The sequence below is a fragment of the Lepeophtheirus salmonis genome, chromosome 12 (genome assembly GCF_016086655.4).
Source record: "Lepeophtheirus salmonis chromosome 12, UVic_Lsal_1.4, whole genome shotgun sequence".
Lineage (NCBI taxonomy): Eukaryota > Metazoa > Arthropoda > Copepoda > Siphonostomatoida > Caligidae > Lepeophtheirus > Lepeophtheirus salmonis.
In genome coordinates this window covers 3,000,365-3,026,395 of record NC_052142.2, presented here as the reverse complement: position 1 = coordinate 3,026,395, position 26,031 = coordinate 3,000,365, and the positions used below count along the sequence as shown (strand labels likewise).

At 32.5% G+C, this 26,031-nt stretch overlaps 1 long non-coding RNA gene across 2 annotated transcripts; it reads left to right on the top strand.

The window, feature by feature from the left end:
- Positions 1-2,751: 2,751 nt before the first annotated feature.
- LOC121127003 (uncharacterized) lies at positions 2,752-25,966 on the top strand. Of its 2 annotated transcripts, XR_011782337.1 has the most exons (3): positions 2,752-3,240; positions 3,306-7,510; positions 7,568-25,966. It is a non-coding gene; the product is annotated as an uncharacterized lncRNA (long non-coding RNA). The 2 variants fall into 2 exon arrangements; XR_011782336.1 differs by having other exon boundaries at positions 3,306-25,966.
- The last annotated feature ends 65 nt before the right edge of the window (positions 25,967-26,031 follow it).

The following is a 26,031-nucleotide window of genomic DNA, read 5'->3' as shown; positions in this document are numbered from 1 at the left end:
ACTGGGATTTTCATAAGTCTGTGAGTCGAAACACCATGGGATTCATAAACAAGCAAGATGTGTCCTTGGATTTTCCAGTGAATTATAATTATTAAAAAAAAACATGACTAATATATATAAATAGATTTTCATATAATTCTGCAATCAAAAGTAAAAAGAAGTAATAATGGTCAGCACACCTATTGTATCTTTCAAAGCTCTTAAGTGGTATGAACTTGATTGCTTATACGATCGTCTCAAGGAGACACAATTGTATGATTAGTGCACGGTTATCAAGATTACTTCCAGATAGAAACCTCAAAGGAGTACTACTCTACAGCTGGGATTTCCCTAAGTTTGTGAGTCGAAACAGCATGTGTTTCATAAACAAACACGACGTCTCTTTGGACTTTCCAAAGAATTATAATTCAAAAGAACACATCACTAATATACATATTTGAAAATAAAAGCTTAAAATATCTAATGAATCTCTGAGTATGTCGAGAAACCTAACCTCTATGTGGTTCTAGGATGGCCGAAGGACCATATGATGATTCAAGTCTCTCTCGATACCCAAAGATGTTTAAGAATAGTAGACTGTATAACTTAATAATAAAACGCGAACAAAAGTTGACGAAACACACAACCACTCATCTACAATGACGTCAATATTAAATCCGTGGTGGAAGTCAAACATCAGTCGTACACGCGTTATGGTATAACTAAAGTTAATAATTCTGTAGAGAAAACGCGTGCAAGGTGAAGGGAGCGAAATACTTATGGTATCATTGTTTAAAATACTGATGTCATTATCGGCTACCTGCTTTATGATGATTTTTGAGGTTATAACGAAAGTATTTATATGCAAAATGTTTAATAAAGATATACTACGTATAATTGACTTAGACGTTTTTTATCCGTTACAGTAAATTTGAAAATGTCACACTCCAAGAAATTGTAATTTATTATGAACCATATTCTCAGAATAATAACTAATGAAACGACTAAGTAGAGTATTTGTAAATATATTTGAAGTTCCAAGTTTAAAAAGAAGGCTTCAATTAAATATAATCTACACACTAAAAAATAAACCATCAAGATAAATGTTAAATATACAAAATTAAACAATTGTAATCATATAACTAATAATAAGAATAAATTATATATACAGAATATTGAAATAATAGATTAATCCAAATAATATTTTCTTGTTCTGACATGAATGCAGTTAAATATGTCATAACTTTAAGTTGCTAAATACAAGCCAGTCGGGGAGTTTAATCAAAAAGATCTTCACCATTCTCTCCTAATGTGGAAGTTGATCTATACAATTGTGCACAGGATAGATATCGATGAGATCTAAACAACTATTAATAATAAAGTAAATGTGAAAATCATAAAATTAGACAATAAATATACTAATAATTTTTTTTTTTTAGAATTAAATCCATCGTAAAGATTTAGTGCAAAAGCTAATTATGTTGTAATGTCCGGCAATATTACTCCTTATTAAGAGCATCAAAAAGATTTCTCCCCATTATTTATACTTGTATAACAACATACTATTGTCATGAAGGATACGCACAATTGTTAATTATAATGCTATACCAAATGTAACTACCCCCGTTGTTGTGACCATTTAAGCAGTTGTTTTTGCCTTTTCTGAGTTTTCTGAACACCTTTTTTGGGGGTTTTCAACCATAACTAATCCTTAAGTGATAAAAAAGTAATATTTATTGACTTGTTTTTGCCATTTAATAAGTTGTGTATCATAATTCTTGATAATTTTAGTTAAAACAGAATCATATTTTATGATTTCATTTTAAAAAAAAATGAAGACTTACTTTTAGATGGTACAAAATCCAGAGTTCCATTTCGTAATTTAGTATGAATGACTTTAAACATGCTGAAACTTATTTAAATTTCACAATTTACGATGGGGTTATTTCTATAAATGGCATCATTACCAACATCCTACATTAATTAATTATGGTTCCTCGGGAAGGGAAGAATTTACCCGTGTATTTCTCGATAATTTTTTTGAACGTAGGATGATTAGCAATGGATAAGGTTATATGTCATGCAATAATCATCTTTGTGAGATCAAAGTAAAAGTCTGACTTGATGTATTCATCGTTAACTTGATTTTATAAATGAATATCCATACTCTTGTTATGAGATGAGGATAATGAGTGGCGTGTAATTATAGACAGAGGACTAAAGGCACATTTACATGGATAAATTCGACAAACCATCTGTTTCTCATCCGGTAAGTATTTTCCAAATTCCTAGGCATCAATATTCTTACCAAAATTATCAACCTTAGGTACATATATAATAGTATTTCTATTAACATCGGGGGTTACGGGGTGATGTTAACGTATGTTTCCCTGAAAAGCATGCTTTTAAAAAACTCTCCTACGTGAGGTAGGGGGAAAAAAGAGGATAAAATAAGGAGGGAAAACTCCAATATTAAAAATACAATGGAGAAACCCACCGTTTTCTAGAGAGGAAAATTATCTGCATGAATCACTCAAATTCATGATTATATGCATGTTCGAATGTGTGAAAACAAAATACGCTAACAACTTTAACCACGAGTCTCTAATTACACAAAAAACTAGAATAATTATTTGGAATGAAAGTATAAAAATGAATGATTCAATTCTTTTTGCACTCTTGTAAAACAAAATAAAAAAGAATAAGGACAATATTCATTTCAGTGTTCTCCGCATAAATATCTGCTTCTTTTTTTCTCTTGAAAGAGAAAAAATCATACGAAAATAGTATAATTTATTGACAAAGGAGAGTTTTTGTCTAAAGGTCATCAAAAAATAGAAGGGCTATTACAGTAAAGATATACGGAAGTTTAATATTAATAAAAAGAAGAAGAAATACGTGCTAAGTTGTAGGTAAGCACTTCAGTGAACACACCTATAGAATAAGTATGTTACAAAAGAGAGAGTGCTCTAATCTTTTTCTCTCCCACTTATTATGTTTATGGTGGCTATATTAAAGGTGAGGCAAAAAGGAATTTCTACGCTTGTGTTTTTTTATTTTTCATTATTAAGGGAAGAAGGAAAAATTAATGACGTCACTGTTTAGGCACATAGCACTCAGTCTTATATTATTGTAAAGTAATAATTTTAAAATCCAGACTTAATTCATTGTAAGTCAACACAAATTAAGTAAATAAATATAATTAAAATTTATTTATATTACAAAATGGTAAACTTAGGACCATGCCAAAAAGTAAAAAAAGTAAATATCCAACTTGTATTCAAATTAATATCTATAAAATTAAATCCTTTCCAATACTTATTTAGATTGTTATGAAACTTGACGATATCCTTGCTTGATACTTTCTAAAATAATAAAATCAATTTCAGAACTAACTATATAAAAAGACTAATATTCATTTGCATATTAATAATAATAAACTATCTGTATGTAAGCTTATATTAATGTGTTTTATGTATATTATCTAATTTGCCATTTTATTACATAATATAAGAGTGGGGAATGCAAGAATAGTAATAAGTAAAAATTATAGCATACATACTTTTTTTTACATAAATACATGAACCATAAATATTAATTTGTAAATTGACCAATCTAAGTTTTCTCAGATTAGCACTTACGTTCTTCAGTTTGAACTTTTTTTTAAGTTTATTTACTCAAATTTTGGCTTTTGTTTTTACAAAGGATATGATTACTTCTTTAGGCCAGTTAGGATATAATTCAATTAGATCATTATGCAGCCGTTAAAATATGTTTGGGTTTTTGTGAATTGCGTCTTCATGGTTACAATGAAAAGCATTGAAATGTTTTTCCAGACAATGACCAAATTTAAAAAACCCACACAAGGAGATCGTAATGCCTTCCTTAGAGACCAATCCAAGGGCTAGACGTTTCTTCATAAAATCCGAAGTCACATGTACTTTTCCTTAGATTTGAATAAAGGTCTTTAATTTTTTTTTGCCAAAAATAATGCAATATAAGCCAGACCCTTATCTGAACAATCATTGGGAACTTGGAATGATTCTTCTGTACCTGTTGTAATTACTTTTTCGACTTCAAGATCTTCAAAAAGTTCAGAATCTTCTAAAGTTTCCTATGATTCAATTGTATCTTCATCATACTCATTTTCTTGTGTATTTGACGAAAAGAAGTGACTCGTTATTAATTTATTAACTATTTCGCCATCATCCTCATCATTTAACTCCTCTTCAACAGCTGGATTTCTTAAGAAAAGTTCATGATTTTTTCCAATTAAAATTACTTTTATTCTTCTGAGGGCTTCCACTGGGGATGTATGAGTATTGTTTCCTGTGATGGTAAGAATCCATGAGAATACATTCTCCAGACAATCTTGATTTAGAAGTGTGGTTAAAATGAATTTCATTCCATTATCCTTGATACTTTGAAATAATAATTCTGTTGAACGAATGGAGATTAAAATTAGCTTTTTAATTTCTTCCTGACCTTTAAGTCAAGAAGCTCAGCCTGGAGATTCCGCTCAAAATCATGAGATGTAAAATGCCAATCACAAATTTTAGCATTCTTAACATTAATTGTATCTTTTCTCCTCCAGACTGAAATCGAAAGACTTAGGGGCATCAAATTTTTCTAAGGAAATGCACAATACTAGACATCCTGTGGATTAAGACAGCCGGTCATGGCACAAACACACTTCGAAACTCGAGATTATGCCATTTTTACTTAACAAATCCAAATTAGTGCACTTAACTTCAATGAAGTTATCTGAACTGCCGCAACAGTGACGTCACTACGTCAGCTGAGTCAGCTAACGCCAACCAAACTGCCTTAGAAGATCCTTATTGGCTCACCTTAATATATAGTCCCCTTGTATTAAGTTGCTCGAATAGCTAATTGAGAAGAAGTTTCGTGACACTTAAACGACATTAATATATACATCTTTTAAACCATATATTTGATGACTTTTTCTTAATATCTTAATGATGTTCTAAAGGGTTTAGACTGTATTGGTATGGTAAACGCACAAGTAAAAGTTGTAATATAAAGCTTCATTTAATAACTTTAAATGACCTCCGAATTAGTTTCGACGTTTTGAGTAAAAAATGACCATTCTAATTACTAAAAATAAATTTATCAAACCTAAGGAAGCTTGAATATTTTTATATTCATTATTGCAAAAAAATATATAAATTGATAGACAGAATCAGTTTTTAAGAAATGAAGCATTTTGTTGTAGCTAATAAATAGAAGATGTAATGAACTGCAGATTTGGGTGGCAGTTAGGGAAAAAAATTACCCTTTCCAGTTGACAAAGAAAAATTTTAAAAACACCTCAGGAAGCTTGAATATTTATAATTTGATCAAAAAAATATATAAGTTGATTCTCGGCATCGTTCATTATAAAATGAAAAAGTTTGTTGTCGCTCATAAATAATAGGACTATCTTTTTATCTTCAAATTGGCTTTGACGTTTTGGGCCAAAAATGACCCTTCTAATTAATGGATTTTTTTTAAATTTAAGGGATCTGGAACGTTTAACTATTGATTAATGAAAAAAATATATAAATTAATGGTTGGAATCAATTCTTGATAATCCTCAAATTGAAATATATAATTATATAAAGACATTTTCTTCAAAATTTTATCAACACATCATTGGTGATCCTATTAATATACGTTCATATAGAAAAATGTTCTTCCACCTTTTTTTACTAATACAAATATAGAACTAAAAACTAATGAGTCATGACTATTCCATATATATATAGTTTTCCTTGGATTTAACGTTTGTATATATATATTAAAAACATTTGAGTAAATTGAGGGAAAAAATTTTAAATTTAGTTGTGCTTTTCCTTTGCTTAGATTGCTTTTCCTTAATTAAAAACTGAAGTACTTTAAGTCCTATAAGTATTAGGACAAAAGAAGATACTTTATCCTCAGCAAGAGATGCTCTGTTTTTGATATATACGGTGATGATGATGGAATGAAAATCTATCCTAAGAAGATAAATAAAACAAACTGAGCTCCATAGAAAAGTAGAGTCGACTAGTTCATTGGGTAGGAACATATCCATCTCTATATAACAATGATGAATATATTCAAGGGTTGAAACTATGACTACCTACTTTTAATTTTGAGATTATTTTAGGTATAAAAATGACTCTGAACGAGAATAGCCCCGAATTATTATTTTCCCCGATATTTCAGAATTAAGACGACACAGAGAAAAAATGAGATCAATCTTTGATTCTGCGCAGAAAGATAAATTCAATTTTTGGGATTCAATTCATTTGTACACAATTTCCCACCTCTAATTGTCCCCTTATGAATGCGGAAAGATACTAAAAAGGAGCTGACATGTCCATGAGTGCAAGCCTTGGTAGAGGTAATGGAGTTGGAAGGCAAGTATGGTATACTCAATGCTGAAGATGAGGAGTGAAGTTAATTTGGGGAGTGAGCTTGAGCTGCGTGCCCAGTTTTGATCGTGCCGCCTGTTGGCCCGTAACTGGAGTGTGTCGCTGGGGTGCGTAGGTGTGAGTGATGGAGTGAATGTGTGGCCAGAGTGTGGGTCTAAAGACCTGGACCCCGTCACGATTTTGAGCAAGCTTAAGAACCGATGGGCGTCGCGTGTCCCCCACCAAGTGAAGGAGCTGAGTGATTTTCTCCTCAACATGGCGCTGTACCTGTGACTGTATGTGGAGATTGAGCTGCGTGCCCTGCAGCTACTGAATTCGCAGTGGCAGCTCGACACGGAGGTGTTTGCTTCCACTCTGAGGGACACGACCCTGGAGACAGCCATCAATGTGAAAACGTAGCAGAGAAGGAAGAAGCAAGGGGGTGGGGAGGCTTGCACCTCCGAGAAGTTGGAGAAGCAGCACCGGGTGGAAGCGGAGCGGAAGTGCAGACAGAGACACCAGGAATTCTTATATACCATATTCAGTCATGTCAGGGATTTTCAACATTTTCATAAGAACAACCAAATGCAACTTCTAAAGACAATGCCGAGAAAGAGCAGAAAAAAGAGGCAGAGAGACTTGAAAAAGAGAGATTAAGAGCCCTTATGGTAGAGGATGAAGACGCTTATCGAAAACTGATTGACAAAAAAAAAGATGGTGACAGAGGAGTACATTAATCAACTCATTGACATGGTCAAACAACAATAAGAAAACAGAAAAAGTTTCGTACAGAAGCTACGTGAAATGGAAGGTATTTTGGACGAAAGTTCACTAATTTCTGACATTCGTATACATGTAAAAGAAATATTAAGTGGAAAAGTCCTTAGAGGAGTACTTTTGTTGAACTTCCTCGAGATTAAGACTCTGATGAGGTCACAGATAATGAAAGTAATGATATAAAAGACAAATAAGATGCAACGGCAGAAGATTTCATTGCTAAAACAATGAAAAAGCGATGATACAAAACCTAACAGAGAAAACTATTACTTAATCGCTCACACTGTTACTGAACAAATAACTTATCAATCTAAAATTCTTGTCGGTGGTATTTTAAAGGAATATCAGAACAAGGGGTATGTCTCAATTCATTTATTCCACATTTTGTAACTTCTTTTATTTTTATCATAAAGATTGGAATGGTTGGTTTCTTTATACTACAACAATTTAAAGGGTATTTTAGCGGATGAAATGGGTCCTGGCAAGACCATTCAAACAATTACTCTTATTACCTATTTGATGGAGAGATAAAAAAAAATGGGGCCGTGCCCTTTAATCGGTCCTCTTTCAACACTTTCGAACAGGAAATAACAATTGGAAAATAGTTCCCATCTGCTCAAGTTGTTACCTATAAGGGATCTCCCTGATTAATCTGAAATATTCAAACTCAAAAGAAGGCTACCAAATTTATCGTACTAGTAACAACGTATGAGTATGGAAGTATATGATAATTGATGAAGGATATAGAATGAAAAACCATCATTGCAAGTTGACTCAAACTCTTAATATATATTATACTTCAAATTAACTTGAACTCCACTTCAAAATAACTCCCTGAATTAAGGGCTCTCCTTCATTTTTTACTCCCCTCAATTTTCAAAGCTTGTAATACTGAACAGTGGTTTAACCGAACGTTCGCTACAACTGGTGAAAAAGTTGAACTTATGAAGAAATACTATTGCAATTATTCGTCGATTACACAAAGTTTCAAGACTCTTTCTTCCAAGAAGACGTAAAAAAAGATGCAGAATCTCAGCCTCCAGACAAAGTAGAGTATACAATATATCTATTCTTCAAAGGGTTGTTAATCAATACATGGCTGAGAAAGGCGTTCTAATTACAGAGGATAAAAGAGATAGAAAGACAACTTGATCTGATAAAAAGCTTAAAGGAACACTATAATGCAACTGGAAACTGTGTAATCACTCCTTTATGTTTCAAAAGATTGAGTAGTGCTACGCAAGGTACATTGGTCTCCCAACAAATATTGTTTCTGTTAAATTGTTAAATTTATTGATGGGATTGTTTCTAAGCTTAAAAAAACTGGACATTGAGTTCTTATGTTTTGTCAAATACTTAGCACTAAATAATCCTTAAAGATTATAAAATGAAAAGCGACTTGTTACTTTGATAGTATATATAAGAATGAGTCTATATTCATTTACTCGTTTGTAATACATACAAGGTACTATGAATACATAATAATAAGAACAATCACACACCATCTCCCCTTCTAAAGAGAGTTAAACACCAATAATTCTTTCAATACATTGAAACGAGGTCTTCCTCTCAGCTTGGTCGGAGATTTAGGTATATCTGAAATTAGTTCCATTTGTGTATAATCTCGCTTTACATGAATTGCATTTCTTCGCTTTCTGGACCCGTCTTCCATTTTGACCTCATAGGAATTTCCATGCCTATGCTTCGATATCATGACGGCCTTTCGTTCCCATCTCTTTGATTTCTCATCTTGCAAACATACTGATAAGATTAATTGCATCGAATACTATATTTATCCCAATATTCTTCAAAATGATAGTGATTGGTGATCCAGTATCAGATAAAGCTTTAAATTGAAATTGTTAATTGGGACTATGAATCACAATTACATTGGATTTTTGGAGATGTTCGTCTTATGCATTAAACACATTCCAATGAAAGTTGAAGTAATTTTCTTGTCCCTTGTAGGTATATGATACACCTTCATAATATACCCCTTTTAATTGGAATTCGAACAAGTAACATTAAAACTATAATAACAATCCTCAATCCTGTGGTACAACACTCTACAAAGAGTAAAACCTTTTGACATACTTGTGCTACATGTATTGTTTCGGCTGTTGTACATCATTGATCTCCTTTTAAATCACCAAATCTATTAATGTTACCTTTTGGGCTTAGTGACTTTTTGTCAAATTTTCTTGCTCCTTGAAAACTATTAATAAAGTCTTGAACACCTTGTTATTCCACTTCCCTTTTATATATTCCTCTGCCATCGTACTATTTAATAATTTTCTTTAATAGCTCTTTTGTTAAATCTGCACCTGCCTTGAGATATTCTTATCTCAATTCTTCATTATTACGTCACCTTCATCTTCTAAAATATATAATCTTCTTTCGAAATCAGGCATATCTTCATCTTTTCTTTGAGTTGCCCTGAAGTATTTTAATCTTCCTGAAAACAATGGATATATTTTAAGAAATTATTCCAATATTAATTCCTCACAACTATTTTTATCTTCGGCAAATATAGGGATTTCTGATAAAATTTTCGAGGTAATAGCTTTTTCCAAATTAATATACAAACAACATCTGAAATAGGCTTGTTCATCTTAAATTGGAATAAATTCCATATTAATGGTGGAATAATAAGACTTGAATCTACTTATCCATGTCTTTATTTGCTCTACTGTGTCACATTTTTGTAAAGTTTGGGCTTAAGAGAATCGTTTGGGCTGCCAATATTGGCCCTATCACCAGCTGGAGTAGATAGAAAAGTAGACTGAGAAGAACCGGAACGAATAGCCTCCATGGCTTTAATTAGAACGACTCTTCCCTCCCCAACAACTTTGTGATACCTTTGAAATTGTTCCTCGAGATACGATTGAATAATTTGATCGTTTTCTTCTTTGTTTTCTTCTCCACTACAATACATCTAGGCATTAGCACCATCCTCTACACATTTATATCTATAATCACATTGTTTAATATCATCCTGTAATTCTTGGATACTGAATGAAGTAGGTGAATTATCCTTTATCAGATTTAGTTTAGTTTTCAGACTTGTAATAGCTTTAGTGAGAACACTTTCCATTCCTTAATATTGATCATTTATTCGTCCACGACAAGAAGATTATCATGTCCTACATGTTCTTTAGTAATCTTAGACGACACTACTTTACTTAAGGACTCCAAACTTTGCCAAAGTGTAGCTAGAAGGATTGGCTATCCTAGTATAAAGTTACATAAATTTTACAAGATTTGGATGGCCATCAATATGGAGTTAGACATTGCAGGAGACCTACATCTTGTTCACATCTGATATAAAATTAGAAGAATCTGGACTAGAATCAATTATATACTTTGAATAAAAGGTTTAAATTATTATTGTCAATAAAGTTTTTCTTATGCTGTTGAAATACGAATTTTCTAAAGGCTTGGATCCCAAACCACAAAGGTCACGTGACAATAATCTTGAAGCCTTCTCATAAATCAATATTTTTTTTCCTTCTTTATCAGCAAAAAAAGGAAGTAAAATAATATATAACAATTATGAAAAGAAAATAACTGTTTTTAATGTTACAAATGAAATATAATTTTTATATATTTTTTTCTTGTTACATGCATATTATTATATTTAAACATGTTAAAATTCTTCATTAAAAAAGTATGTAAAATTGAAATTGTAGGTCCAATGAATCTCAGAATAAATCTTTAAATAATTAAAACCGGATGCGGATAAATCTTTTTCAATGGGTAAGGCGTGCGCTTCTGAACTTTTTTTTTTTTGTCCATATCATTTTTAGGTGTCGTATCCTTGTTGTCTTTTCATAAACAATTATAAATGATACATCTGATCCCTTATATATATATATATATTTAATTACATTAAAAAGTGGAAAGACAATAATAATTTTATATATAATTACCATAAAAGCTTCAAATACTCCTATGCAAGATAATAAAAAAATAAAATACTACTAAGAAACAATAGGTAGCGCACGAGAAGCCTAGCGCGTGTGTGTAAAATAAATATTATAAAATTAATCCTATGATATAACCAGTGATGTATATCAAAGAAGGGTCATCATGTTAATATAATATTCTAATATGTTTACTAAGAGTGGTGGGACAGCTACTTCTCTGTTTACGTTCATAAATTACTAGTAGGAAGTCTGTTATGATGCACTCTAGCTTGTAGCTTCTAGGAATGTTGGGGTAGCCACACTTAGAGAGAGTGTGACCAAATTTAAAACATTGGGAACATTATCTTCTTGCTCTTTCGAATTCTAATTTAATAATGAAAATCCTAAAAGATAGCAAGGTGGGTAATATTTTTAAATCCCAGTAGGGCTCAACGAGGAGATTACTGCCTCCTATTTCTCTACTCCTGAAAACTGGATGTTCTCTAAGACTTTTCTTTCCCATTTTGTCGACAGAAACTCTGCCTTGGTTGAATTTTTTTGATATGTTAATAGCAGCTTGATATTTTTTAATTTAGAAATGGGATCGATAGGGGTTAAAAAAAACTATGATGACCCTTCTGGTCCCATATCCGTACTTAATTCCGAAAGATTGTATGATGGACGATCAAATTTGTTTATAACAACTCAACCACATCATAATTGAGAATATTAATGGCATCCAGAAGGAGTATTCCCATTTTCTTATCTTTAATCGAATAAAGAACCTATTACCTTGAGGTCCACTCAAGGGCTCATCTTTATTCTATCCCTCTTACTCATTCTCACTGGACTGCAGTTCAGATTCTTCATTCGGATGCAGGATGACAGGGTCTCGATCTGGAGGCGAATCCTCCATCAGGGAATTTAAAATGATTTCTAAGGTTAATTGATGATCAAGTTCTTACTTGATCTAGAGTAGGATATGTCCTCTATCTTGTCTTAATTAATTAATATATTGGCACCAACAAAAAAATATCTACAAATACGACCAGAGACGTCGATTTCTTTCTAAACTTGTCAGAAATTTGGAGTATCAGGCTTCAACTTACAGCTTCAAGTTGTTTAAGCTTGTGAAGGCGGTAATCCACCTGTCCACACATTCTTTCTATGGATATATCAGTGACAGGATCATCATCTATATTTTTTGCCTGTTTTGAATAGGATACTAAGTAGGGAACGTATCAGAAATGTTGTATACTCTTCTCTGTCTTTCCAGAACAACCCCCATCTCTTAGACTTGAGCGTGTGGTGTCTTTTGATACTGTTACAGCATAAATTGTTTTATTCAGGGGAACCTGTAAGGCTGCAAATACAACAAAGGCTGGATTCAAGTATTCTACATCCTGATATCCTCCTACAATGCAAGCCAGCGTATTTGTAATATTTGAATTGACGTTTAAAAAGTCTTCTAGCCAAGGAAAAATATAAATTATCATTGCAGTAGCTCTAGACCAACAACCAAAGTGTCGGTCTTTATAAGCACTTCTTGAACACCTTTATTTTTCAGATACAGAAGGAATTCATTATGATAATTCCAAGACTGATGATTATATTCTTGATCCACTAATCGAACCATATATTCCAATGCTTGTCCTTAATCTGATCGATGGGTTGATAAAAATCCAAATCTATCAAAAAGTTCTTGAAGATCGCTTCCAAAGTCATGTCTATCTCAATCATGGAGAGTCTTTTATTCATGACTGAACTTAATTCAAGTGTGGTGTGAGTACCGTAAAATAATTGACCAGCTTGATTTTCAATATTAAACTTGTACGACAATATAGCAGCAAAACCTTTAATGTGATGTGTCGAATTGGTGATGTGGGCATCTACCATTTGATATTCTTTCTTTGCATCTTTGTCCGTAACAGCCCTTAAAATATGAAACATCAACTTGGACTGGTCAACTATATCCTCCTTTGATTCTCCATTACTCTTATCAAAGGCATTGGGAAAGAACCATTTTGACCAATGTGTATGCTTGCAACCGAAAACTTCCCAACACCCTTCTTTGTTGTAGTTCTGAGGCATGAATTATCATTGAACCAGATTCAGACGCAAATTATATTCTCTGTGCTACCAAGGCAAGATTCTCAGCCTCCACCAACTCATCGACATGTCTCAAATTCCTAGGATGAGGTAGCGTATCAAAAACAAAATTTTGCTCATTTTCTCTCAGTAATTCCCTGTTTATTATTAAATAACGAATTACTCATTTTCACAAGCGTTTGAAAAAGCTTCAGATGCAGAGATACCAAGTCATTTCAAATCGACCAAAGTCTCATATATCTTATCTCTTACTTTTCTTTCAGACACTCGACAATGCTGCATGGAAAGTGAATAATATCATCCGATGATTGAATATCATTAGTGGCTGTAAATATCTTCTTCTTAATTCTTGAAAGTATATTTACAGTAGCTTGTCGGACATTTTCAGCATTAAACTGAAGTTCTTCTATGGTATTATGTTCAGTTTTTTGCTCTTCATGTTCTGTCATCAATTCACCCATATTTTCAAGTATATAATCAGTTCCATTAGTACTTGCAGATTTAAATTTATCTTCCAATTCCCTTCTATACATCTGAGATAATTCTCTTTCTCTTTGTCTTCTCATCATTCAGTATATGGGATGTACCCCTTTGTTGCATGGCATTTTTCTTTCAGACCGCTGATTATATAAAAATATTCATATTTATATCTCGACATTGAGAGACCAAACTCTGATTTAAATGCATTTATCCTATCAGGGTCTGTTGCGGCTCTATCAAATAGCTTCTCTCTTCTTTCTAAGCGCTGTATCATGTTCTATTACCTTTCCAGATGTTCTTCCTGCATGCAACCTTTTCTTGCCTTCCAATCTTTATCAATCTTTTTCAAGTATACCTGTTGAATGTGTTCATTAATGACTACTCCAATAATCTCCTGTTCCTCTAACATAGCAGCTTGTTCAATAGCGCTTCTTTCCTCAGCTCCTTCAATTCTCTCAGGCAGACCCAAGGTTAATAGAAATACAAGATTACACCATCATGTAATCGGCCTTGCTAGAATTTTCAATTTGATATATGGTAGTGACTGCTGTGCAAAAGAGGGATATTTGACTTCATAGAGAATAGAAAGGATACCAAATGCATTCACATAAGGCCAAAATTAAGAACTGGGACTACGTTGTGAATCAAGAGAGAGAAGTTTGGTATTATTGGATATGATATGATTTAAGTATTTGTCATCGAAAGGACCCCTTAGGAAAAACCCTAAAATTAGTCATAGGCATTTTGAGGAAAATCCTTATAAAAGGGATTTAAAAGGTGAACTGGGACTACTTATAAAAGGAAAATTGAAAAAATATGCTATCCTCTCCAAAGGTATCATACCTGGAGAAGTATTGGAGCAAGCTCCAAGGAAAACGAAATGAATTAAGATAGTGGACCATTTTGAAGAAGATTCTAATGAACTATATTTAGAGACATTAGACAAATCATCCCAAACCAACATACACTTGTGTTAGAAAAGGTAACGCATCTAAGCAAGCATGTTTATACTGGATTGTACAAATTAGTGGGGCTTCTAATATCACAAAAGATCTACTCATTCTAGAACTCGAGTCACTAAGGAAACAGAATGCAAATATACACGAAAAAGTCCAAATCCTTCAATCCGAATATAGATTATTAAAATCCAAATCTAACTTCTTTAAGGAAACGATGAAAGGAGAGATGGAAAAGAGATTTACTAAATCTCAATGTAAAGTCATTATGAGTACGAGGAGGTTTGGAACATGGAATAAGGAGGATTTCATTAATGGAGTGATAGTGAAATCTCTTTCCTCAAAAGCACACTGTTACATTTAATCCAGAACCTCCGGTTCCTAGTGTAACAGCCCTAAAACGGTGGATCCAAAATTTTATATCAGTTCCTGGAATACGATCAAAAATTATTATTATTTTCGGCCAACAAATCAAACTCAACGAAACTTCAAATGGAAATTTAGGTGTCTAGTGTTTTTATGAGATGAAGTTCCTGACCAATATCAAAAAAGGACTTTGGATGGGCCTATATAGTAAATTTAGAAATACAAAATGACATTCTCCAAAGCATCATAAATGTGATTGGAACAATGAAGCAAATTAAGTGAAATAAAAATGATGAGGTGGTGTTGCCTGAGTCATCTGCATTGAAGCCGTACCAAAAGGACATAAATATTTCTTCAAAATCATTGAAATCACTCTATCAATACATTATAATGACATTGACCTTCCATATATATTGACATCTCGCTTAAATCAAGATTGTCTTGGAAACTTTTTTTCAAGAATAAATATATTGGACGAGCCCACTCTCATCTTAATGCAGTAGACACCATGAATCGATTTAGGGTACTCGTAATAAATGGCTCAGAAAGAATGGTTGTTGAGAATGCTCCTGTGTCATCTAAAGGAGACGAATGTTTTGTTTCTATGTTTCAACAAATTGCAGGATGTAGTATCACCAATGCACCAATGTATATATACTAATCCTGCATCTCCTTTTAGGTCTTATTTTGAGCATAGTAGATTCAGAAGATAACATAGCATTTTATCAAGACTTCGATTATATAATTTATCATTAAAGGTGAGATTGAGGAAGAAATGAATAATGATACAAATACAATAGAACAACCATCTAATGATTCACATCTTCCTAAAATCTGTGAAGATGAATTATTTAATTATGTTGCTGGATATGTGGCCAAATCGTTATATCAAAAAATTTCCACTCAGGGGTATAATACTTCCAGCATCCAAGTTCATCCAAGTCCATGGCTTAAAACATTGTCTAGAGGGGGGACTGCTTCAGCCATCGGAATCTTTTTTGCAATTTTGCAAAAAAATACAGAATCATTTTATTAAGTTTCATGGGATTTTTTTATTATACCCAACCATATGTGATGGATCAACTCATCAGCATAATTATGGAAAAGTGTCCTAAGGAAGAATATGAAGTTATAAAAAATCTGAATTTGTTGCATGTTTTGAGAGCCAGACCTGATCCTTTTGAATAAGTAATATATTTACCTTTAATTTCATTTGGTTTATGAATGTTCATTTTTAAACCATCATTTTAATTTCATTCGTGTATATTTTTCTTTTCACCTTGTTCATTGTTCGTCGGGCGGGTTTCATGGAGAAAGCATGCTCATTTCTCTCTTAAAAAGTGACTCAGCCTGATTTAGAGTAATATCCTCTTGTATTTTTTACATCACTAACTACGTAACTTCTCAATCAATAGTTGGGATTGAGGATGCCGGAACTTTTCCGTATCAACGGTCGTGATAAAAGTACTTAAACCAATTAAATATCAAAAGAAAGATCCCGTGAAGGATGCCTATACTCAGATACTCCACTTACACTTTAAAATTGTTGTGTATTATCACTATTCCGTTTCTCCCCTTCTCAATCTTCTTACTATATAAAGAAGTTTTATAATGTATATACCGTTATAGTTGTATTTATCTTTAAATACCTTGAAAGGCTAGATTCTCCTCCACGCCTTTCATTCAATTTTTCATCGTTAACGTCACAACAAAAATCACTTAGAAACTATTAAATTTATTTTTCTTCATAAAGAGAAATAACAAACACTTTCAACGTGACAATACTTAAAACATCTTCTGTCAATGTTGATTCTTCCCTCAAAGGTTTAATTTCATCAGCAAAAAGTTATGACTACCATCAAGCAATAAGATTAGCTTTGGAAAAATATATCAGCACCTAAAAAGAACTTTGGGGTCCCCTGGCTTAGGAAAATTTCTGATTGTATATATTTTTGAATGAAGAGGTTTGATTACTTCATGTGAAATTTTTCTCGTCTAGAACTTCAATTTCGACGCAATAAAATGCACATTTCTCACATGCAAATCCGAGGTTATCCTTACATAAGAGTTACAAAAATTGGCCAATGTGATGGTTGAGTTCAGATTCAGATGGACTCAGGCAATCCATTCCTAGTATTGGTGAAGATACTGAAGCCAATATAAAAGTCCAATACTCGAATTTATAAAGTAGTAGTAATTTCACCCAAAAATGATTGAGACTGAAGCACCTGGCTCAATTAAAATTTCATATTTATAAAGTGAGATTACGCATCTTGAGACAGCACTAAGTAAAGCAAGCTAAACGCTGTTCAATAAATCTGCCAATTTAGTTTCCTGAATGACTGTTAGGGTTAGGCATACTAACATTAGGAGTTAATGATGAGGTGCTAAGGAAAATGATGATGTTTGCATGTCGAGACCACATTTATAAGAAAAGTGGCACGGTGGTTTGCAATATTTCCCATTTCTTCCAAAGAAAACATGAGACCTTCATATTTTTTAGCTTTGATTACTATGAAACGGTACAAGACCAAGATGCAGTGATGATAGTTTATTTAGCTTTAAATATCCCCGTGATAGAGACGACTGAACTGCAAATGTTTCTTTGTTATATGTTATAGTTGATCAGCTAGCTCTCTTAGGTCCTCTAACGAATCAGATGCTCTAGAAATTAAAACAAGAAAAATATCAGAAGAAGAAGCCGACATAAATTTATAGCAGATCATATCTTCAGGAACTTCCAATCTTTCTGCAATAACTTGTTGCTCAATATATATATATAGCTTTCCCGACGACCACCATGAGTCAATATTATAGTAGACAAAAACATTTTGACCATTGTATTACCAATATTTTAGTCCTGTTTTTAACTATAAATCATGAATTAATTTAAATGAATTTGAACATAATTTATTGTGGAGATTTAACCTTGTGCCATGATTATGTACCTATATCTTTATATTTTACTCAAAATATAGTCGTAACACAATAAGTTTTGCTTGCATTGTCATTTGAGGGAGTCGATTTTCTTTTAATTAATCAAATAGTGACATGTATTATTGGCAAGGTAGGGGATAATATAGGTGTGTCTGTAAGCATCTGCATTCTGATTGACTGAGCTGAGTGACGTCACATATGTTGTATTTACACGAAAAATTAAAACAATAATATTACTATAATAACGTAATTGAGAATTTATCAAGGTGGTGGATGATATAACTCTCTTCTATGTAATGATCTGGTCAAGGGATCTTAACTCTTAGGCGAGATCCAATGAACAAGTGTTTCACTCGGTGGATCTCATCTCCTTTAATGGAAAATCGTTCATTGTGCCAGGTACCTCTTCATATCAAGGTGACTTGTGACTAATAACTTCAGATCTCGTTAATTATGGTCCTCAACATAAATTCCTTCAGATCTTCCAAGTAATCATCGTATACTTCTACATATAAGAAATAAGGAGTTCCATAAAACGACGTATAGATAACGCAGGAATCACTCATTCCTATCACATTTCTATCAATTCTATTTATAAGTCGTACTTGGTGATATACAATACGGTCTATACGGATAATGATATAAGCTGGACACTTCAAGCTCACGCCTGACTGCTTTAGTACTACTGAGTCACTTGGCATTGGAAAATAAGTTTGAACTTGATTATATACTGGTAAAGATAATGTGCTTATCTGTTCTCGATATTTTGCTCTGCAAAGCATATTCTACTCTACTATTACATATAAATAGTTATTCGAAGCTATTAAGTGATTATCATGTTTAATAGAAATACCTGGTTAAACCATCATGTAATCGGGCTTGCTAAAATTTTCAATTTGATGTATCGTACCGACTGCTGAGCAAGATAGGCAGATTGTGATTGAACACGCAACCACTTATAGTCTATGACGTCACTATTGCTAGAATTTTAATTTAATTTATTGTACCGACTGCTCGTCAAGAAAAACAGATTTTGAGAAAACAAACAACCACTAATACACTATGACGTTACTAATAAAAGCGTAATGGAAATCAAACATTATTCGTATAGGCGTAATGGTATAACCTTGTATTTCTATTAACCTTGGTGATTATGTGTTTTACAAAATATATAACAAACATCTCAACTTCTGTAGACTTATGTTGAATTATCTGAATGGCATTGAAATTCCCAAACTTATTGAGTCGGAAATCCATCTCCAAACAGCCAAATTGCTTGTCACCATATAGGAATATTACTCTTGCAAAGATCTAGGATCTCAACACGAATAAATAAATTATTAAATGTTTTCTATACTAGATAATTATAAGTTGTCTTACTGAAAACAATAGTTCAAATATAACAATATAATAATACGATTGTTTTAGGATTGATTAAAAAAATAATGAAGTGTCAATGATATTCTTCAAAATTTACATTCCATATTTATGAGTTCTCCATTATTTTATTTTTTATCTTGATTAATTCGGTTTTATTTTGGAGATGCAAATACTATTGTGTTATTGTGATTGTTGTTAGGCGAGTAGAAATTTCAAAATCCTTCCTTTTATTAGTTGTAGAACTATTATTGGTCTGTATTACCAACTATTGCAAACAATATAAAAGTGGGAATCTTCAGAAAATTTGATTTTCCGAGTATTATTCAAATTTTTACTAAAATTAAATGTATATCTCTTTCTTGAGAGATAAGTAAAAATCACAAGGCAACAGAAGCTTATTCAATGAATCATCTTCAGCTCTGTTAGCAAAATAAACTCTATATCAACATAAATAACAAATTCAGATCTATTTGTAAGTTTTTTTGTTTGTTTTTTCACGTTAGCGTTTCATGTTAAGAAAAAATAGTAACCACATATTTTTAATATATAATTGATTTTTTCGATGTAATGACTCTTTTTTATTTTAAAACTATACCTAATATTAAGATAATGGTGCTATCCCCTATCCAAAGAAAATTGAAAAATATTCACCAATGGTTAGATGCAGTTGTTCAAACATAGAAATACAAGGCAACTAAGAGTAATAGTTGTCTACGGTATTATATTCATAAACGTAAATAGATGTTCCACTATTTTTTTTTGTTTTTCATACCTACAAGGGTTTAGAATGAAAATAAAATGTAATTCCTCCTTTATATAGTGCCAGGGCCAGTTTGCAAGTAGAAACTCTTACATTTTTAGTTAGTGTTACATACGTGTTTCCAGAAAATGTGTGAACTCTCCATGTATATAGCGCTCGCTGGATGGATTTAACGATGAGCGACGAAAAGCTTCCTTTAAGTCCCGGCGAAGAACAATAATAAAATATCCATCGATCGGAGTAATCAGTAATGTATTTGTTTTTCTATGACGTAACAGTGGTAATAGCTTTATAACGATATGGTCCGAACTTGTGAGTAAATCAGACGGATTTGGATATTAAGCCGATGAAACCGTTCCAATTTCATCCCTATCTTCTCTTTTATCTAATGTCCTTACGTTTTCTTTTTTTTCTTGAATGAGAAGAAATCATAGTTTCAAACTGGTAAACAGACAAATAAAATAGGAAAATAGGAGGAAAGTAGTAATTTTGGAAAAAAAATTATCCATTAAATAACGTATCTAATGCAGAAATAAGTCTGTGTCTTAACTCTCAGTCGATAATAAAACAGGTACAGGGAATGAAGACAACAATTCGGAGCCATTGGAAGATATTTCATTAGATTCGAACAAAAATATGAAACCAACCAAGAAGAAGAAACCTTTAATTAATGTAGAACACACTGTGACCTCATGTACAAGGTCAAGGTAAGTTACAAAAACATCTGCTCCTGATACCAGACTTTCCCCGCAGAATAGAAAAAATCATAAGAGAGTTCATTTACAATCACGGAAACTTTCAAAATACTTTTGCTAAACACAAGGAAGAGACAAAAAGAAAAGAAATGCGTTAATGCAAAGGCTAATAAAGTTAACCCTCCTTTAATTTGTTTACAAGACGTAAGAAAAAAGGTTTCTTCAATCTGTAAAAGTTCTTGTGGGTTCTGTCCTGCTCATTATTTCGATCTTTTTTTAATGGGTCGGACTCTTTTAGTGACATTCTATGAAACTGGAGTATTTTTCTTTGTCCAAAGACTACTCATCCAAGAGTCAATGGCACATAATTGAAGTTAATAAGAATGGCTTAAGGTTTTCTTTAATTAATGTTTATGGACCAAATAAAAGATCTCATACTTTCTACCAATCAATATTGTACAATATTAAGTGTGATTCCCTTCCAGGTATCATTATCGGTGACATGAATGTGGATGTAGATAAAAGATTCGGACATACTAAATTACACTCCTTACTTAAGCCTGTAGCGAAATTCAATCACATTGATATTGTTAAAATTCCAAGTCCTGATGACATATTTTCTTGGAGAAATGGAAATTAAACATCAAGAATAGACCTTGATCTAGTTTCTCCTAGCATTTTCAACAATATCAAAAAAATTGTTCTAACATCCAGAACCTTTTTCTGATCACAAGATCATTCAAGTAGAATTTCGATCCAGTCCTTCAATTCGGCAGTATAGACTATCCAGGTGGGTTATAGAACAAGATGATTTTATAAAAGCCCTTGAGCACAGCCTGGATGTGCTTTTTGACCCCTTCAACCAAACACACTGTTGGTTGATCGACTTATTTAAAATATTAAAATTATTGCTGAGATGTTTAGTATGAAGCAAGGACTCTCATTTGAGGCATCTTTCCCTCTTCTACTACTAAAAAAATCCGCTATATGTTGCGTTTCTCCCGGAATGTACCTAATATCATAAGCGTACTTTTGCATACGTAGCTTAAATCTCTGCATTCTTAGAGGCAAATCAGGTTATAGTCTACTTCCCAACAGACATTCTAATGGCTTAAGATCCGTCTCGATTTGAAATTTCTTCTCCCAAATAAATTAGGCAAAATATTGCAAACCCAAACCACTGCCAGAGCTTTCTTTTCTATAGGAGCATACCTCTTCTCAGCTTCAGTCAGAGTCCGACTTGCATACGAAATGGGGATCCATCATTCTCCTTTCTTCTGGTACATCACTGCATCTAAGCCATGTGCAGACGCTTCTGTATTCACACGATGCTCTTCCTTTCTGTCGTATCTTCCCAACGAGTCTATTTTCGAAATTTCACTTTGAATTTTCTTTATACATTCTCTATGCGGCTTGTCCAATACATAATGAACATTTTTTTTTTTAATAAAGTGCGAAGTGGTGTCGTCAATTCCGTTATATTAGGGACAAACTTTGCAATTTGATTTACCATTCCTAAATATGATGTCAACTCTCCAACTTTTGTCGGTGCTCTTGCCTCTTTAATTGCTCTTATTCTTCCAGGATCAATCTTGATTCCATCTGCTGATATCACGTAGCCCAAAAATTTTAATTCAGTAACTCCTTGGATTTACTTATCTTCATTCAACTGGGCTCTATTTTTCTTTGAAATATTTTGTACTTTCTTTAGCCTAGTATCGTGGAACTCCTTATCAATCCCAGTGATCAAAATGTCATCGATATCGACATGCACGCCTTCAACAGGATCTAATAACTAGCACAGTTTTGCCTGGAAAACCTCTAGTTCACTCGAAATCCCGAACGGGAGACGATTGAATTTATACCTCCTTATGGAGCTGATAAACGTAGTGAGGAGACTACTCTCTTCCTCTAAACGAATATGATGGAATCCCATAACTGCATCCAACTTTGAAAAATAACCTCCTTTTATTCGAGCTATTATGGTGTGACACGAACCTATGGGATACCCAGGAAGCCAAATATATTTATTTAGTTTTTGATAATCCACACCTAAATGTATTCCCACAGCCTTCTTTACAACTACAATAGGTGAACACCAATCCGTTGGGTCAATAACTTTTCATAATTTTCTAATTTTTTAAATTTTCTCTTCTACTAAATCATACACTGGTATTGGAACTTTCCTTACTACCGATTTGGCCAATGGGATTGTTTCTTTCCTTAGTTCTATTTTATATTCCCCCAGAATACTCAGAAATTCCAAATAATCTATAGTTCTTTAATTAATTTTAAACCTATAATTTCGATATATCCCAGTAGTGGTCTTTTTACATTTTCAAAAGTTAATCTTCCCTGTAGTTTTCTTTATCCAAATTTCAACTTAATCCACGATCCGCCTTCCATTTCTATTAGATTCCCATCTGGACCTCTTGCTGGTCCCATCTTTTCCATTGTTTTTACCTTCAGTGCCTTTATATATGATTTCGGAAACATCGTAACATTGGCTCCTGTATCCCCCTTTACTTTGACAGGTATCCCATTGGCCAACATGGTAATGTACCATACTCTTCTTCCTCAATGGTATCTAGAAAAAACTGCAGAGAAGTGTTTATCTCTTAAATATATGGTGTTTCATCCAACAATCATCTACTCTTCTGTTGTTATCCTAGTTTCTCCAGCACATCCTTGCGTAGTGTCCCGCCTTTTCACACTTTCGACAATTTGCCTTGTATTTTTGAGCTGCCCATTCTATTTGTTTGTGCTATTCCTTAGCTCCACACCATCTACAAAGTTCTCTTTTCTCTGCGTAACTTTTTGTTTTATTCATTTTTAGACTGTCCATCCCTTGGAACACGCACCTCATTGACCTTAATTGTTTTTTTTGTTTTCTCATAAAGTCTTATTTCCTTTAGGCATAGATCTAAGGTCAGTTCTGCCCTAGACAGCAGTGTCTTTTTTAAATCTTCTTGCGAATCCGGTATAAAGAACATCATTTTTTCTTTCAAGTTTCTCTCCCGCTGAGACACCAATTCACAATTGGCAGATATTCGCCTAATCCGGAAATAGAAATCCTCCCAACTTTCTGCTTCTCCTTTTCTCAAATATCACATTCTTTTTTGGACTAAAATATTCCTCGAAGGGGTAATTATAAACTAAAATATTTATTTATGTGATCTTTTTACATGATCCTTCATTTATTTCTTATATAATTTGTGTATATAAATTGAAAAACTCAATAATGAAATATAAATAACAATAATAATTTATTAGTTAAATGGTCGTAATACTAGCAAATATATTGTACTACTTGACTATAATTTTTGTTGATAAACTAAACAATATTATATTATGAACTCTTCGCATCGACTCTGACGTCACAAAAACAATCCTTCTATCTAGGTTGACTCGTGTTTGGTACGGTACGGTACAACAATTTGAAAAGATTCCTGCTCCGATGTATGTTATTGACATACCTTGTATTTCTAGATCCCTTCGATAACTAGTTAAATACAAAAAAAAAAAAAAAAAAAATGTACAAGTGGGAGGCCAATGGCCCCTATGGTTCTGGTGCCTCTGAAGAGAAATAATTATATAAGATAATTGCATTAGCTATTTTTAGTCTCTATTATAGGACTGACCCTATGATATCTGAATTAATATTAAGGAATGCCGTATCATAGTTAAATATGATAGAATACAGGTTTTTAAAAATATCATTTCAAATCATTCCGAAAAATGGTAGAAAATTATTTCTTATTGGATTGGGGTGATTTTAGAAGTGATTGAAGTCACTAAAATAGTACTATTAGTAAGGGTGATAATTTTGGTAAGAATAAAAAAGCGTGCGAGGAGAAAAGAATAAATACGCATGGCATCATTGATTAAATAATATACATCTTCTTCTATCAATCAAGAATGTTATCATTCCCGCCTTTATTATTCAATATTAATATAATATTAGATAGTGATAGTCGATGGAGAACTGAATAAAATGCCTAAAATAACGTTGTCTTCTGTCTGGATTTATGAAAATTGAGGCCCTGGAATTTGGAAAATACTTACCGGATGAGAAACAGATGGTTTGTCGGATTTGTCGATATAAATGTGCCTTTAGTCCCCCCCTCTAGAATTACACGCCACTCATTATCCTCATCTCATAACAAGAGCATGGATATTCATCTAAAAAATCAATTTAATGATGAATACATCAAGTCAGACTTTAACTCTGATCTCACAAAGATGCTTATTACATGTAATATACCCTTATCCATTGCTAATCATCTACGTTCAAAAAATTTATGGAGAAATACACGGGTAAATTCTTCCCTTCCCGAGGAACCATCATTTAATTAATGGAGTATGTTGGTACTGATGTCATTTATAGAAATACATATAAAAATGTTTTGAGTCATCCACACCAAATGACGATCAAGTTATCAGTAAAAAGTATAAAATATTTACTAATTTCGAAATGGAACTCTGAATTTTGTACTATCTAACAGTAAGTATTCAATTTTTTTAAAATCTAACCTAAAATATGATTCTATTTTAGCCAAAATTATCAAGAATTATGATGCACAACTCATTCAATGGCAAAAAAAAAGTGCTTAAATGGTTACAACAACGGGGGTGGTTCCATCGGGTGTAGCATTATAATTAGTAATTGTGTATATCCTTCATGATAATCGTATATTCTTATATATCTTTTTTGATGCTCTTAATAAGAGTAATATCGCCGGACATTACTAGATAATTTGCTTTTGCTCTAAATCTTTAAGATGGATTTATTTCTAACATTTTTTTTATTAGTATATTTATTGTCTAATTTTATGATTTTGACATTTACTTTATTATTACTAATTAGTTAGATCTCATCGGTAGAGATATATCTATCCTGTGCACAATTGTATATAGCAACTTCCACATGAAGAAGAACGGTGATTATCTTTTTGATTAAACTCCACGTCTCGCTTGTGTTTTGCAACCTAAAGTTATGACATATTTAACTGGATTCCGGTGAACAAGAAACTATTATTTGGATCAATCTATAATTTCAATATTCTCTATATATAATTCTTTGTTATTAGTTATATGATTCCAATTGTTTAACTTTGTATATTTAACATAAATGTATGATGGTATATTTTTTATTATGTAGATTATATTTATTTAAAGCCTTCTTTTTTTAAAATTGGAACTTCAAATATATTTCGAAATACCCTACTTTGTCGTTTCATTAGCTATTATTCTGAGAAAAAGTTCATAATGAATTACAATTTCATGTAG